Raw genomic sequence first — 14,560 nt, 5'->3', positions numbered from 1 at the left:
TTTCCATATAATGTATTGTCAAATTGGCTAACATACAGTGTATACAGTGTGGTCTTGGTTTTAGGGGTAGATTCCTGTGATTCATTGTTTACATACAACACCCAGTGCTCATCACAATAAGTGCACTGCTCAATGCCCATCACCCATCCCCTACCCCCATCAACCCTCAGTTTGTTCTCTGTGTTTAAGAGTCTCTTATGGTTTGCCTCCCTCCATCTTTGTAACTATTTTTCCCCTTCTCATTCCCCATGGTCTTCTGTTTCTCAAATTCCACATATGAGTGAAAACATCTGATATGTGTCTTTCTCTGACTGCTTTATTTTATCTCAGACTTTCAACTGATGCACCTGGGTGGTTCAGGTGGTTAAGTGTCCGACTCTTGATTTCAGCTCAGGTCATGATCTCATGGTCTTGAGATCAAGCCCGCATCAGGCTCCACACTGAGCTTGAGACCTGCTTGGGATTCTCTCTTTCCTTTTTTCTTGGCTCCTCCCCAGCTTGAGCACGTTTGCACTCTCTCTCAAAATAATTAAATAAACATTTTTTTTTAAAATCAGACTTTCAGCCAACCTTCTGTTTTTCAGACCCATCCAACCCTGTCATCAGTCATACCTGCCACCTCTAATTCCTGGGCTCTTCCAGAATTATGCAGTGGCAAAAAATTATAGATACTTAGCATTCATCTTCTCAAGTCTGAAGAGTTATTTATTACTAGAATGTCAGAATTCCAACTTCAAATGTTGTTGACATCCCTGCTATAATTCCATTTTTAAAATGTGTGTGTTTTTACATCTTGACTTTCATTAATGTAGAGTTTTGGAAGGGTGTGATGATAAATATTGTAGTCATATTTAACGGGAAAACTTTTCAGATTTTTGTTTCTGCTTATTCATTTACAACTAACATACTACTAGCTCTATATTTCCAAGTTTATACTAACATGATACATGCACATATTTAGCCATTTATGCTTATGCATAAAGTATCAATTCTATATAAAAACTCATTTTTATTTTGTTAAACATTGACTCTCACATTTATTGTGAAAATTGCTACCTAGTTCATGCTTCTATTTACAGTTACTTCAGAATTAACCAAATATTGAATGTTGACATTGCAGCACAAATTTCCAGATATTAATACAATGCTTAATTTTAGTACTGTAATGGCAGAATTGTCATTTATTATCGATTATATGTAACTATAATAGCAAATCATTAAAATTCAAAATTATAGCAGAGGGTTCCATTAATAAAAATAGTAGTGTGATGATTTATAATGGAAGTTAATGCCACGCAACGCATTTCTCTATAAGTAAAATTTTAGAATGAATTCTCTTGATGTTTATTTTTGAAAGAAAGAGAGAGACAAAGGGAAAGGGAGACAGAATTTGAAGCAGGCTCCAGGCTCTGTGCTGTCAGCACAGAGCCCACCGTGGGCCTGGAACCTACAGACTATGAGATCATGACCTGAGTCAAAGTCGGTCACTCAACTGACTGAACCAGCTAGACACCCCTAGAATCAATTATTTTAAATGGCACTTACACATCTTCACATACATAAATTTACTCATCAGTAGTTCAGTGTTGAAAGTGGTATTTATGTTCTTTACTATGTCAATTGTAATTTCAATTGTATTTTGCCTATTTGGATTTCCTATAATCTCTCCTTATCCCAAATATTTTCCTTTATATCTCAGTCCCTTGATTTTTATTAGCTGCTTTCTTCTTCTCCTTCTTCTTCTTCTTCTTCTTCTTCTTCTTCTTCTTCTTCTTCTTCTTCTTCTTCTTCTTGCCTTTCTGCTCCTCCTTCATAATGCCTTTTTAAATTTAATTCATTTGTACCTTCTATAAACTTTAGATATGAGGTAATTTTCTAATATGTTCTTCTGTTAGTACCTATATTCAGAAGCATATTATTTCCTAAGCCTTCGGATGAAATTCATTTTCCCTTTTTCTGAAGGTATTATATATTAATATAATGTTTTCTATTTCTATTATCAATTGTTTTTCTGTGTGTGTGTGTGTGTGTGTGTGTGTGTGTGTGTGTGTGTGTAGTTTTTTGTTGTTTTTTTTTCCTACACCAAATGTGGGGCTTGACCCTGAAATCAAGAGTCTACTTGAATGACTCTACTTGAGCTCTACTAACTGAGCCAGCCAGGAATCCCTTTCAATTGTTTTTCTCCTTTATAAGGCAAACTTATTGTTAGATAATAATCAGCTTGTATGTTTTACCTTTGATTCTACTCAGATGACCTTCTTAAACCTTCAACTCAAAGGCAGAATGATACACGTCTCCTAACCTGATTTTCATTGTCTACCAGTGTTTCATCTACATGTTCTAGATAATGTGGTATTTTCTTCTGATCAAAATACCTGCATCTATGACATCTTAGCTTTGTGGAATATATCAAATACTACAGTCCTCTTCTTTCATCCTTCCCTCTACCACATTTGCCATTTGGGGAACCGCATCTCCACAGGTAACATGACTTCTGCCAGCTTTCATTTCCTAGCTGTACTGCCATGTTGTTCAGTTGCTTCCTGGAATAGTTGAAGAAAAATAAATATTAAAGACCATAGGGAAAGGGAATTAGGATACTCTTAAAGAAGTAACATTTATACAGTAATATATGATCATTTGGTTTGCTTTCGTATGGATCTACTGTTTCTGAACTATGGAATAGACAATGAGGTTGTAAAAACAATACACATTAACTTCTACTTTGATATATTTATTTTCCCTGCCTAAACATTCCTGTTACTACATATGTTTCTTAGTCCGAACCCATTGGCCTTGTAATTACAGGATTTCTATCCTTGATGTTGGGAGCAAGGTTTCCAACATTACTAGAATTTAGTGGTGATGCAAATTTTTACCTTGTATTTCTTCTGAGTTTTTTCCAAGTCATTTCAGTGGGAGATGCTGAATCAGAGATTTACCTCAGGTACCATTTAAATCAAGTTCCCCAACCTTCTATGTACCTTCAGTCAAATTGTATAGTCCCTTTCCATGATATCTGTAGTCCTGGTTAGACCTAAGGAATATATTCTTTTAATGAAATGGTCTAGTTTTATTGCCTCTGAATTTTAATGCTATGAGGCTGGTCTTTAAAATTATTTACCTAAACTCTTTCTCTCTTAGTGTCAGATGAATTACCTTTACCTCTTCTTCTGAAGTTTCTGATAAATCTCTGCCTTTTATATTAGAAAACATAGAAAATGCAAAGTAGTATCCGGAAATTAAAAAAAAAAAGATTTCATTTGCCAATAGAATAGCATGTTGAGAATTAATATCTCCCCCAAGTAAAATGGCTTCTCCTATAAAGTTAATTTTTTTAATATAGTATATCTCTCTTTATGAGAACAGAACAAGAATCTAAAAGTACATGTTTCTCAAAAGAGGGTAACATTAAAGGAGTAGTTTATTTACAAATGCAAAACAAAAATGGGCTTCACTTACAAAAACTTCGTGAAAATCTATGGAATATGTTGAATGATCTGTCCTGATGTTTGTTTATTTTTCTACCAAAATATTGTATAAACACGTTTGCTGCCAAGGTCTTACGCATCCAGATGATAGTCCATTGGCTTAAAGGAATAAAAGAAATGTAATGCTGAATGTCACCTAAGCACATATAGCTTTTGTAACTTTCTTTCTTGATGAGCCCTAAATCTTATGGTTTAGTAGAACCAGAGGATCTGGAGAAGAGGATCCAATATGATTCTGATACTAGTATAGCAAGCATTCAACCTACTGTGTTTTTAAAACAATTTTTTCAAACATTTATTTATTTTTGAGGCACATGGAGAGAAAGAGCATGAACAGGAGAGGAGCAGAGAGAGGGAGACACAGAATCCAAAGCAGGCTGCAGGCTCTGAGCTGTCAGCCTAGAGCCCTATGTGGGGCTCAAACCCACGAACCACAAAATCATGACCTGAGCCAAAGTCGGATGCCTAACTGACTGAGCCATCCAGGCACCCCTAAAACTATTTGATTTTAAGCCAAATATTATGACATTAATATGTATCATAACGCAAAAAAAAATCAAGGAAGCAAATTTCTCTTGCAATGGACTCTTATTCTTCAACAAAGATCAAATTCCTGAGCTCCTGAAAGAAAGAAATTACATTGTCTGAATCTCACAACCTTAGAATTTGCCGCAGCTGTTCCATTCAGTAGCATGAAGACTGGAGAGAATGTGAGGTTCAAGAAACTTCAATATTTCTTTCCTTGAAAGTGGTATTGGTGGGATATAATTGATGCTACCCACATAAAGGATATTAGCACTAAGGGTAAAGAATGGGGTGAAGGCTGCATTTCAGAGATTTGGAGAATAAAATTGACAGGAGTTGATAATCATTTGAATGTGGCAAGTGAAGAGAGGGAGGAGATGTTTGTATGTAACTCTGGTTTCCACCTTGAATTAGTGGGGAAGTCACAATTGATATAGGGAGTACCAGATGAAGAACAAGCTTTGAGAACATTATCTTGACTTCAGTGTTGGATTTGTTAAATTTAATGGGCCTAGAAATATCTATGCTGAAAATATTTAAGTGACAGTTCAAAGTATTGGCCAGCATTTAGAAAGTGTGTTGAAGGTCACAGTTCTAGAGATATTATCTGATCAGTTCTACCTCTAAAATATATCTTGGGTCAGTCCATTTTTCCCCATCCCCATTGCCAGTGTCCTTGTCTTGCTCATCATTGCAATTGCCATTCTGGTTACAACTGTAGACAGTCTCCAACTTCTGTCCATAACTGTATAAATTGTGTTCCATAGAACCTCCAGAGTGATATGCTTTAAGAATAGGATTGTTTCATTTCTCTGCTTAAAAGCACTAGATTGCATTAAATCAAAATTCACACTTCTTGCTATATCTTTAAAGACCTTGCAAAATCTGTTTCACGGGATTTAAGATCGTTCCTGTGTGATTCTTGAGACTTAAGTCTAACTGGTCTTTTAGTTCTTCAAGTTTTCTACCTTAGATTTGTCATGTACGATTTCCTCTGCCTGGGAGGATATTTTCCTACCCCACCCTGTTTTCCCTTGTCAATATTTTTCTTATCCTTCATTTCTCTGTTTAAACATTACTTCTAGAGAATGGTCTGAAAAACCCAGTTCCTCACATTCTTCACCAATATGCTACAACTCAGTACCAAAACTGTTTTCTTGACACTTGGCACAATGTGTAATTTTTTTTTAAATTTATTTTCTGGTTTGGATATAACTTGTCCACTAGACTATGTGGTTGATGAGAGCAGGGACCACAGCTGATTTGTGCCCAGCAGACATATAGACTGAATTCCCATACTCCCCAGTTGCCCAGGTCTGTTCTGTTTTGTGCCTGCTGACCTGACATGACTGTTAACAACACCTTCTGACACTCTCATAAGTGTCTTAGTTTGGATGATAAATTACATGCCAGCTCATCAGGTATACTAGTCAATAAATATTTGCTGCATAAATGAACAAATGGGAGGCTCTAATATATATGTTAAAAAATGTATGGAAAAGAGAGGAGAATTTGAAGTGCAGCCCTATGGCTCACTGACAGTATAAGATATAAAGAGTATGAAAAGCTCTAGTGGAAACTGAATGTTTGTGTGTATATGTGAGTGTTTTTGCATGCGTGTAGTGTGTGTATGATCTCTTTATGAATTCATGAAACCTGTAGATGGAATCATCCATAGAGATACCTAAAATTACAGTCTCTCAAAATGTTTTTTAAAATTTCTGTTTAGTTTACCATCGGTAACTAAACATTATATCTTATTTTTTTTTTTTACTGGTATAAAGATTTCTTTGTGTCTAACTTTTCTTCTCTTGAAACTAAGATCTATTACTGCTGTTCTGATAGTTGGTAGATAGTAGTTGGAAATGGAAAGGAACCATATCCCTATAATCTTTTATTTTACTGAAATCTGAAATCAAAATAATATTTATCTTAATTAATGGGCCCATTTTTTTCATTTTTAAATCATTAGAAAATTAATAGAAAAATAATAACTGAAATTTAATAAATGTCATTTAAGCTTTTTCTTCATAATTATTTCTTTAAATACTGATTTTTAAGGATCTAAAAATTCAGTCAGAATATTTAGATATTTAATATATGAGATAACATCTAGAATTTATTTTAAATATTTTACTTTTAAATATATATCTTTTGCTATATTTTGACATTGATAACTGCTATTACTTTCTATTATTTTGAAATTATTTAGTTATTTACTCAGAAAGATATTGTGTCCATTGGTCATATAAACTTATATGAATATAGTTTTGAAAAATATATTTCTCTAAAATATTTAGCATATTTAGACATTTAGATTTTAGAACCTTTTTAAAGAAAGCACTTACAGGCAGATTTTTAAAAATAACTTTGCAGGCTGTTAATGAATGTAACATGTTTTGATTTATAATCTCAGAATTTTCACTTTTTTTAAATGCAAAGCAAAATTAGAAAATTATTTCAGTTAATTATAACACATTTTTCCATTAGTATTCAAAGTATCAGGTTTCATTTATCCAGAGCAGAAAACTGACTGAATACCTCTATTTATCTAGAAGATATCAAGAAATACCAAGAAAGTAATGATTCAATGTGTATGTATTTGCATATATTTGTATATTGACAGATACATATGTATGTGTAGGTATGTCTGTATACCTCAAACACACACACACACACACACACACACACACACACACACACATGCATACATCTTTCACATCCATCCATGCATCATGCACGTGTCTTTCACATACATTTATACATACACATATTGTGTGTGTGTGTGCATGTGTGTGTTTGCTCATGCACATATACATATATGTGTGTATATATATCCAGGAATAGTGCTGAAAATTTTAATTTTATTTCAAACAAAAACAACAGAAAATTAAGCAAAGTAAATTATAAAATACAAATAGTTACTTTGTGTTTCACATTAAAAATAATGAAGTTTATGTTTTGTTAAAATTAAAAAATACTATCTCTGTATGTGAATAGTATTTATTGATGAATAGGGCCTGGAAGAGAGGAGATAGATGGGTATAAAAAAGTACATGGGCTTTGTCAACAACAGATAGATCTGACTTTGAATCTAGGTTTTGCCACTTGTGTACTCTCAAAAAAGTCATTTGCCTCTCTGCCCTCAGTTTCTCCATCTGCTAAATTAAAATTATGTATTTACGTGATGTACCAACAGGAACACATTGTTAATGAAAAATATGATTTCTGTACTCAGCTTTCAAGCATGCGGGTGCCAGATTCACCCGTCATGTTCTTAAAGGATGTTCACAGACCCAAGTGCTTTCAGAGTAGGAATGATTATTGGCATGGTCTCAAAATCTTGTCCTGTGGGAACTAGCAAGATTTATTCTGGTAAATGAAACAATGCATGACTCCATCTTACAACCGTGAGATCATGACCTGAGCTGAAATCAAGAGTTTAATGTTTAGCTGACTGAGCCACCCAGGTGCCCTTCACATCTTCTTTATCCATTCATCTGTTGATGGACACTTGGTCTGTTTCCAAATCTTGACTATTGTAAATAATGCTGCAATAAACAGAGGAATGCTATTAAAAAGAGATAGAGAAAAAAATAACGCACGAAAGCTAGCTTTAAATGTAAAGAGCTGACATTTTCTCTGTTAGTCTGTTTGGTAGGTGGAATTATGAATCTTGAACACCATATAAAGTAAGTAGGTATGGTTATATTGCAAGTATCACCCAGGTAGAGAAGAGATGTGACCATGCTTCCATTCCTTCCTGGAGATTTCTGTTAGGGGATTCTTGATAGCTATAGGCTTGAAGGAAAGATCAAGTTCAGTCCTGTGGGAATTTTTGGAACAAACAACTATGACTTGTGGATTTGGAGTGAATTTTTGTGCTGGGGGTGGGGTCATGAATTAATGTTAAACAGTTTTTAAACATTCACCAAAAATGTATTTCCTGGATTGGATCTGATATGAGAAGAATGAATTTATGCCTCCATCACAGATTTTTCAATTATTTTTTTTTGCATCTCCAAGAGACAGATATCATTTCCAATTTTACAGGTTAGTAACTAAGTTCTTTCGTTGTTATTTTGTTTTCATTTTCATAAGTTTATTTCATAAATTTAAATCTGCAATCCAGCTGGACTTGGAGAGGAGTAAGGAAAATATGGAACCCATAGAACTGCATCAAGAACACAAAGATTATAGGATATTTCAAGTAGATGGGGGTGAAGAGGTGCTCTCCTGAGCTACAGAAGGAATGGTCTGGTAGGTAAGATAAAACACAAGTCAAATTTATTAGATTTGTCCACAGTCAGCAATGGTGATCTTCTTCATGGTCTTGACATTCCTGGACCCAAAGCATTCCATGGCTTCCACAATATTCATGCCTCTTTCACCTTACCAAAGACCACATGTCTTTCATCCAATCACTTAATCTTGGCAGTGCAGATGAAAAACTGGGAACCATTTGTTTTGGGCCCAACATTTGCTATGGACAAGATGCCAGGATCCATCTGTTTCAAGATGAAATTCTTATCAAATTTCTCCTCATAGATGGACTTGCCACCAGTGCCATTATGGCATGTGAAGTCACTCTGGCACATAATTGCAGAATAATCCTGTAAAAGCAGGGATCTTTATAACCAAATCATTTCTCCCTACTGCTCAGAGCACAAAAGCTCTTGCTATCTTTGGAACTTTGTCAGCAAACAGCTGGAAAGAGACACGGCCCAAGGGCTCGCTGTCCACAGAGATATTGAAAAACATGGTGGAGGTGACCATGGTGGGGTGGTGGGTGTGGCACCCAAGTGGCAGTGTCTGCAAGGCCTATACTAAGTTCTGTATCAAGTCATATATCTCAAGATTGAAACTAGAACTTGAAAGCAAATTGTCTCCATGTCTCTAAGCTTATGCACAATTATTAAATCCAAGTATGGATTTATAGGGAGCCAGTGTATGTGAGTGTATGCTTTTCTCCAGAAGTAATATTCAGTCCTGCTGAACCCAATAATCTGGTCCTATGATTAGACATAGGCAAATGAAATAGAAAGTAGAGAGAAAGATTTCTAGGTTGCTAACAAAAGCATTCTGGAAATAATTTACTTTGGTTTCTATTTGGTTAGAAATGAAATCAGAATTGAATTGACTTAAAGAGAAAATAGTATTCCCACCAACAGTGCAAGAGGGTTCCCGTTTCTCCACATCTTCTCCAGCATCTAGAGTCTCCTGATTTGTTCATTTTGGCCACTCTGACTGGCGTGAGGTGATACCTGAGTGTGGTTTTGATTTGTATTTCCCTGATAAGGAGCGACGCTGAACATCTTTTCATGTGCCTGTTGGCCATCCGGATGTCTTCTTTAGAGAAGCGTCTATTCATGTTTTCTGCCCATTTCTTCACTGGGTTATTTGTTTTTCGTGTGTGGAGTTTGGTGAGCTCTTTATAGATTTTGGATACTAGCCCTTTGTCCGATATGTCATTTGCGAATATCTTTTCCCATTCCGTTGGTTGCCTTTTAGTTTTGTTGGTTGTTTCCTTTGCTGTGCAGAAGCTTTTTATCTTCATAAGGTCCCAGTAATTCACTTTTGCTTTTAATTCCCTTGCCTTTGGGGATGTGTCGAGTAAGAGATTGCTACGGCTGAGGTCAGAGAGGTCTTTTCCTGCTTTCTCCTCTAAGGTTTTGATGGTTTCCTGTCTCACATTTAGGTCCTTTATCCATTTTGAGTTTATTTTTGTGAATGGTGTGAGAAAGTGGTCTAGCAATAGCACTGCTAGGAATTTATCCAAGGGATACAGGAGTACTGATGCATAGGGCCACTTGTACCCCAATGTTCATAGCAGCACTCTCAACAATAGCCAAATTATGGAAAGAGCCTAAATGTCCATCAACTGATGAATGGATAAAGAAATTGTGGTTTATATACACAATGGAATATTACGTGGCAATGAGAAAAAATGAAATATGGCCTTTTGTAGCAACGTGGATGGAACTGGAGAGTGTGATGCTAAGTGAAATAAGCCATACAGAGAAAGACAGATACCATATGGTTTCACTCTTATGTGGATCCTGAGAAACTTAACAGGAACCTATGGGGGAGGGGGAAAAAGAAAAAAAAAGGGGGTTAGAGTGGGAGAGAGCCAAAGCATAAGAGACTGTTAAAAACTGAGAACAAAGTGAGGGTTGATGGGGGGTGGGAGGGAGGAGAGGGTGGGTGATGGGTATTGAGGAGGGCACCTTTTGGGATGAGCACTGGGTGTTGTATGGAAACCAATTTGTCAATAAATTTCATATATATATAAAAAAAGAGAAAATAGTAAGTAGATCAATAGAGAGGTCACAATGATACCAAATAACGTTTTTGTTAGAAATAAATGTGCAGCAAAAGTGGAAATCCAGGAGGTAATTATGCGGAAGATTTTATGTTTAACACCTTAGACAGGAAGCAGTTCTTAAATATTTCAGTGGTTTTTTAAAACCAACGAAGTTTATACTTAGATTAGAAAACAAAGGACAAACAACGAATACTTACCTTGAGTGGCTGCTTCAGAATCTCTATAAACATTCAAACACCTAATTCATTGTGGCAAAGAACATGGGGTCATATACTAGATCAGAGCAGTTTGTACAGTGCAGCCCTGTGTTTGATCAAAATGAAATGACTAATGCTCTTATGTGGCCTTTTGAAAATAAAAAGTTAGCACAAAGCCATGATAATGGCTTTTATTTTAATAATTTTATAGTAATGATTTAATCTGCCTAATATGGGAAGGTATGAGTAAAAATGACAGGACTCTTACACCTTCATATACGATCAATATCCTCTCATGGGAATGTGGGTTATTGGCCGCTTATGTAACTGAGGGTGAACATTAGTGCCCTGGCACTCAGTTTTGTGACCAGTTATATCATTTTCAGCTCAGATGCTTTTGAAATAAGTAATAGCAGAAGAGCAAACAGCTGGGGTATCAGCATGCAGAGAGAAAGGGAGCAAAGCTGCAAAATGAATTTACAAATGTTACCAGAGGAACTGAAAATTCTGAGAAGTCCGAGATCCAATGTACTTTAGTAAATACCAGCTATATGAAAAATGTCTACAAAGTACACAACATTATTTTGGACTTACATCTACCACCTCCCACCTCTTAACCTTTCTCCCTTTCTCTTGACATACTAGATAAAACTGTTGACTTACATGATTCACAATCTCTCTGAGGTCATGGAACCTCAGAACACACAATGGAACACACAATGTATTATGTCCTAATGTGCACAGTATCTGTGAACATTGCACATTGAAACTGTGATCATGTATATTCATTATTAACTAGGTAGCAAAATTGTGTGATTTTGATGAATTTCTCTGTGAGAAGATGAGACACCGGGATTACTGTATTTTTTGCAAAAGAGAAGCACATTGTTTTCTTTTTCACTTTAACCAAGCAGGAGGGTTTCTAAGGCCTCACTAGGTTACCTTTGTTCACATTAGCTTGCCATTGTGTTTTTTAAATTCACATTTTAATAGCAGTCATATAAATAATGTAGTAACTGCCAGCAATCAGATTACATTCTTATTCTGTCATTTAAGCAACATGCATTATAATAATAAAATGACTTTTATACAACATGTTTATCCTGTTCTTCAAAGCAGAATTTCTTCCACATCTTTCTTAGTGCCTTATGAAGAAGAGGTGGTCAGTATATCTTTTTTTAAGTGATGGGAGAATATGAACAATGAAGTAAAGCCAGAGAGCAACTTTTGTGATTTGGCCACCTTAATGGCACGAGATTTTAAGAAAAAATGTTCAGAGAGGAAAAAGTTCGTGATATTGTCTAATATAATGCCAGCATGGAGAAAAGGTAGGACATCCCGAATGTATATAGTTTTCCTTTCTGCTAAATTAAGATAGATAACACTATGTACATATTTAGTCAACATAAAACACAAGCACTCATAGCCACATTTTTATAAGATGGAATATAAAATAAAAAAGTTACTTCATATATATGTATACATACATATACACACATACACACACACACACATATACACACACACATACATAAAAACATACGTACACACACACATATCTGTATGACACATAAAGAGGATATACCCTAAATATTCAGGAAATACTTTTCATTCCTTTTCCATGTGAGATATACTGGTGGTGGATTTTCTTGCTCTCTGATATTACCAGGTACTGAAGATTCAGGTTTCTCTTCCACACTACCACAATCCACAGGATCATCCGGGACCCTGTCTTTCTTTACCTTAGGGCCTGGAAGTATCATGGGACATTGAAGTTAGATGCCCATGTGGGCAGTTCAGATAAGATTCACCAAAATCTCAGAGCACATATTCCACTTCTCTGGATGATGCATGGTTGTCAGTCAGTAGGATCAGCTGAACAGATGAAGTAGTGATTCAGTACAGGCAACATTGGATGGCAAGGGAAGGTCTATAGGTGTTAGCCCTGCTTTCAAAACGCTTTTTGATACCGAGAAGAAATGGCAAAGGAAGTGGGTGGAGGAGATTCTCAGTGTGGACTCTCTGGTCCATCTAGATGGACAGACCTTATCTCCAGCTCCAGAAACCTCTGAAGGTGTAGGTCACTCACCTCCTTTGCAAGAATCAATAACACTTATTAGATCATCTAGGAAGTTTAGCTAGTTTATTTATTTTCAGTCATCTTTCAAATCTCTTGTTCTGACATCAAGTTAATTTGCTACATTGTTCTTGATTCTTGATTTTTTTTCAAGAAAATGTAGTTTATCCAATTTCTTGGTTTTGGCTTTTAGAAATATTTCCAATGTAAACTTCAAAGTTTATTTTTAAAAGTAAAAACTAAGCATTAAAATAGTATTTACTCATGAATTTTTTCAAGTTTTTATTTAAATTCCTTTTTTGAATCTTTTTAATGTTTATTTTTGAGACAGAGAGAGACAGAGCATGCGCAAGGGAGGGGCAGAGAGAGGGAGACACAGAATCCAAAACAGGCTTGAGGCTCCCCGCGGTCAGCACAGAGCCCGACTCGGGGCTCGAACTCACGGACCTTGAGATCATGACCTGAGCCAAAGTCAGATGCCTAATGGACTGAGCCACCCAGGCACCCCTTTGTTTAAATTCTAGTTAACATCCAGTTTAGTATCAGTTTCAGGTGTAGACTTTAGTGACATCACTTACATACAATGCTCATCTAAACAAGTGCCCTCATTAACTCATCACTTATTTAACCCATCCTTGCCTACCTCCCCTCTAGTAACCCTGTTTGTTCTCTGTAGTTAAAAGTCAGTCTCCTGGTTTGCCTCTCTTTCTTTCTTTTTTTGCCCATATGTTCATCTGTTTTGTTTCTTCAATTCCACATATGAGTGAAATCATATGGTATTTATCTTTTCTGAGTTATTTCGCTTAGCGTAATACTCTTTGGCTCCATCCATGTTGCCATATGTATGCCTTTGACAGAGAGAAAGTCAGTTACAAGGAAGTAAGACATAATAATATTTTATGTGTAACCTCACATAGGCACCATGCTTGTGCTGAAAATTCAATGCAGAACAGGACACTGAAGGTCCCCGCCCTCAAGAGCTTCTAGTCTAGTAAAACAGAGGACATGGGCTAAGACTTTAAGAATATTTTTTATTGGGTGGGGGGCACCAGGGTGGCTCAGTCAATTAAGCATCTGACTTCTGCCCAGATCATCATCTCATGGTTTGTGAATTCAAGCCCCAAGCGGGGCTCTGTGCTGACAACTCAGAGCCTGGAGCCTGTTTCTGACTCTCTGTCTCCCTGTCTCTCTGCCCCTACCTGCTCATGCTCTGTCTCTCTCAAAAATAAAAAGTAAACATTAAAAAAATAATTTTTTGTGATCCCTAAAATATTTTGAGAGAGTGAGAGAATAAAATCACCATAATGTCACTAGGTCCAGCTGTGATATTTACCATAGAAGTTAATAGAGTTTAATGGCTATTTAGAAAACTAGAAAGTTTTATTCTGATTAGCTCATCCTTTGACATCCAGATGTTAAAAGAGTTTTATTCTTTTAAAGGGAATCATAAAGACACCTAAAAGGAAAACATTTTTTATTCAAAAAAAATCTGTCTTTAGATTTCTGCCACATTAAGAACTTTTTTTTAAATTGCCACTGGTTATTAAGAATAAAGCCTTGATGAACTTATGAAATCTTGGGAAGGCTAATTTGCCTCTCTACTATCAGTCATTGTTCCAAGATTTAAATTTCATAAAAAGAACAGCCGTCTGCAAAACTCTTTGCTACTTAGATTACAGAGTTTTAGTATCCATCTGAGCACTGCAATTTGTGGATAGCATAGATGACAAATTGTAATTTTGTCTTTTCTGTGAAGTTTTACACTGAAGACTCTTGAATGGTTTAAAGTGTCACATTAAAACAGTCTTGGCAAGTGTGAATGCATAACTATATATTTATATACTGCATTAACAAAAAGAGTAGCATCAAATACAAGTTCCATCCATAACATGTGGCTAATAATTCATGGTCAGCAAAAATAGTGTTTAGAAAATGTGTGGTACAT

The 14,560-nt window shown here is 35.8% G+C and overlaps 1 protein-coding gene and 1 pseudogene across 1 annotated transcript in view; one reads left to right on the top strand and one right to left on the bottom strand.

Annotated features, from left to right (window-relative positions):
- LRP1B (LDL receptor related protein 1B) overlaps window positions 1–14,560 on the top strand; it is a 1,940,511-nt gene that overhangs the window by 1,533,437 nt on the left and 392,514 nt on the right. The gene's annotated exons all lie outside the window — the stretch shown is intronic.
- Window positions 7,671–8,792, bottom strand: LOC102900287 (annotated as a pseudogene).

Source organism: Felis catus, chromosome C1 (assembly GCF_018350175.1).
Source record: "Felis catus isolate Fca126 chromosome C1, F.catus_Fca126_mat1.0, whole genome shotgun sequence".
NCBI lineage: Eukaryota > Metazoa > Chordata > Mammalia > Carnivora > Felidae > Felis > Felis catus.
The sequence above is the reverse complement of the archived record's forward strand: the minus strand, read 5'-3'. Positions and strand labels throughout refer to the sequence as shown.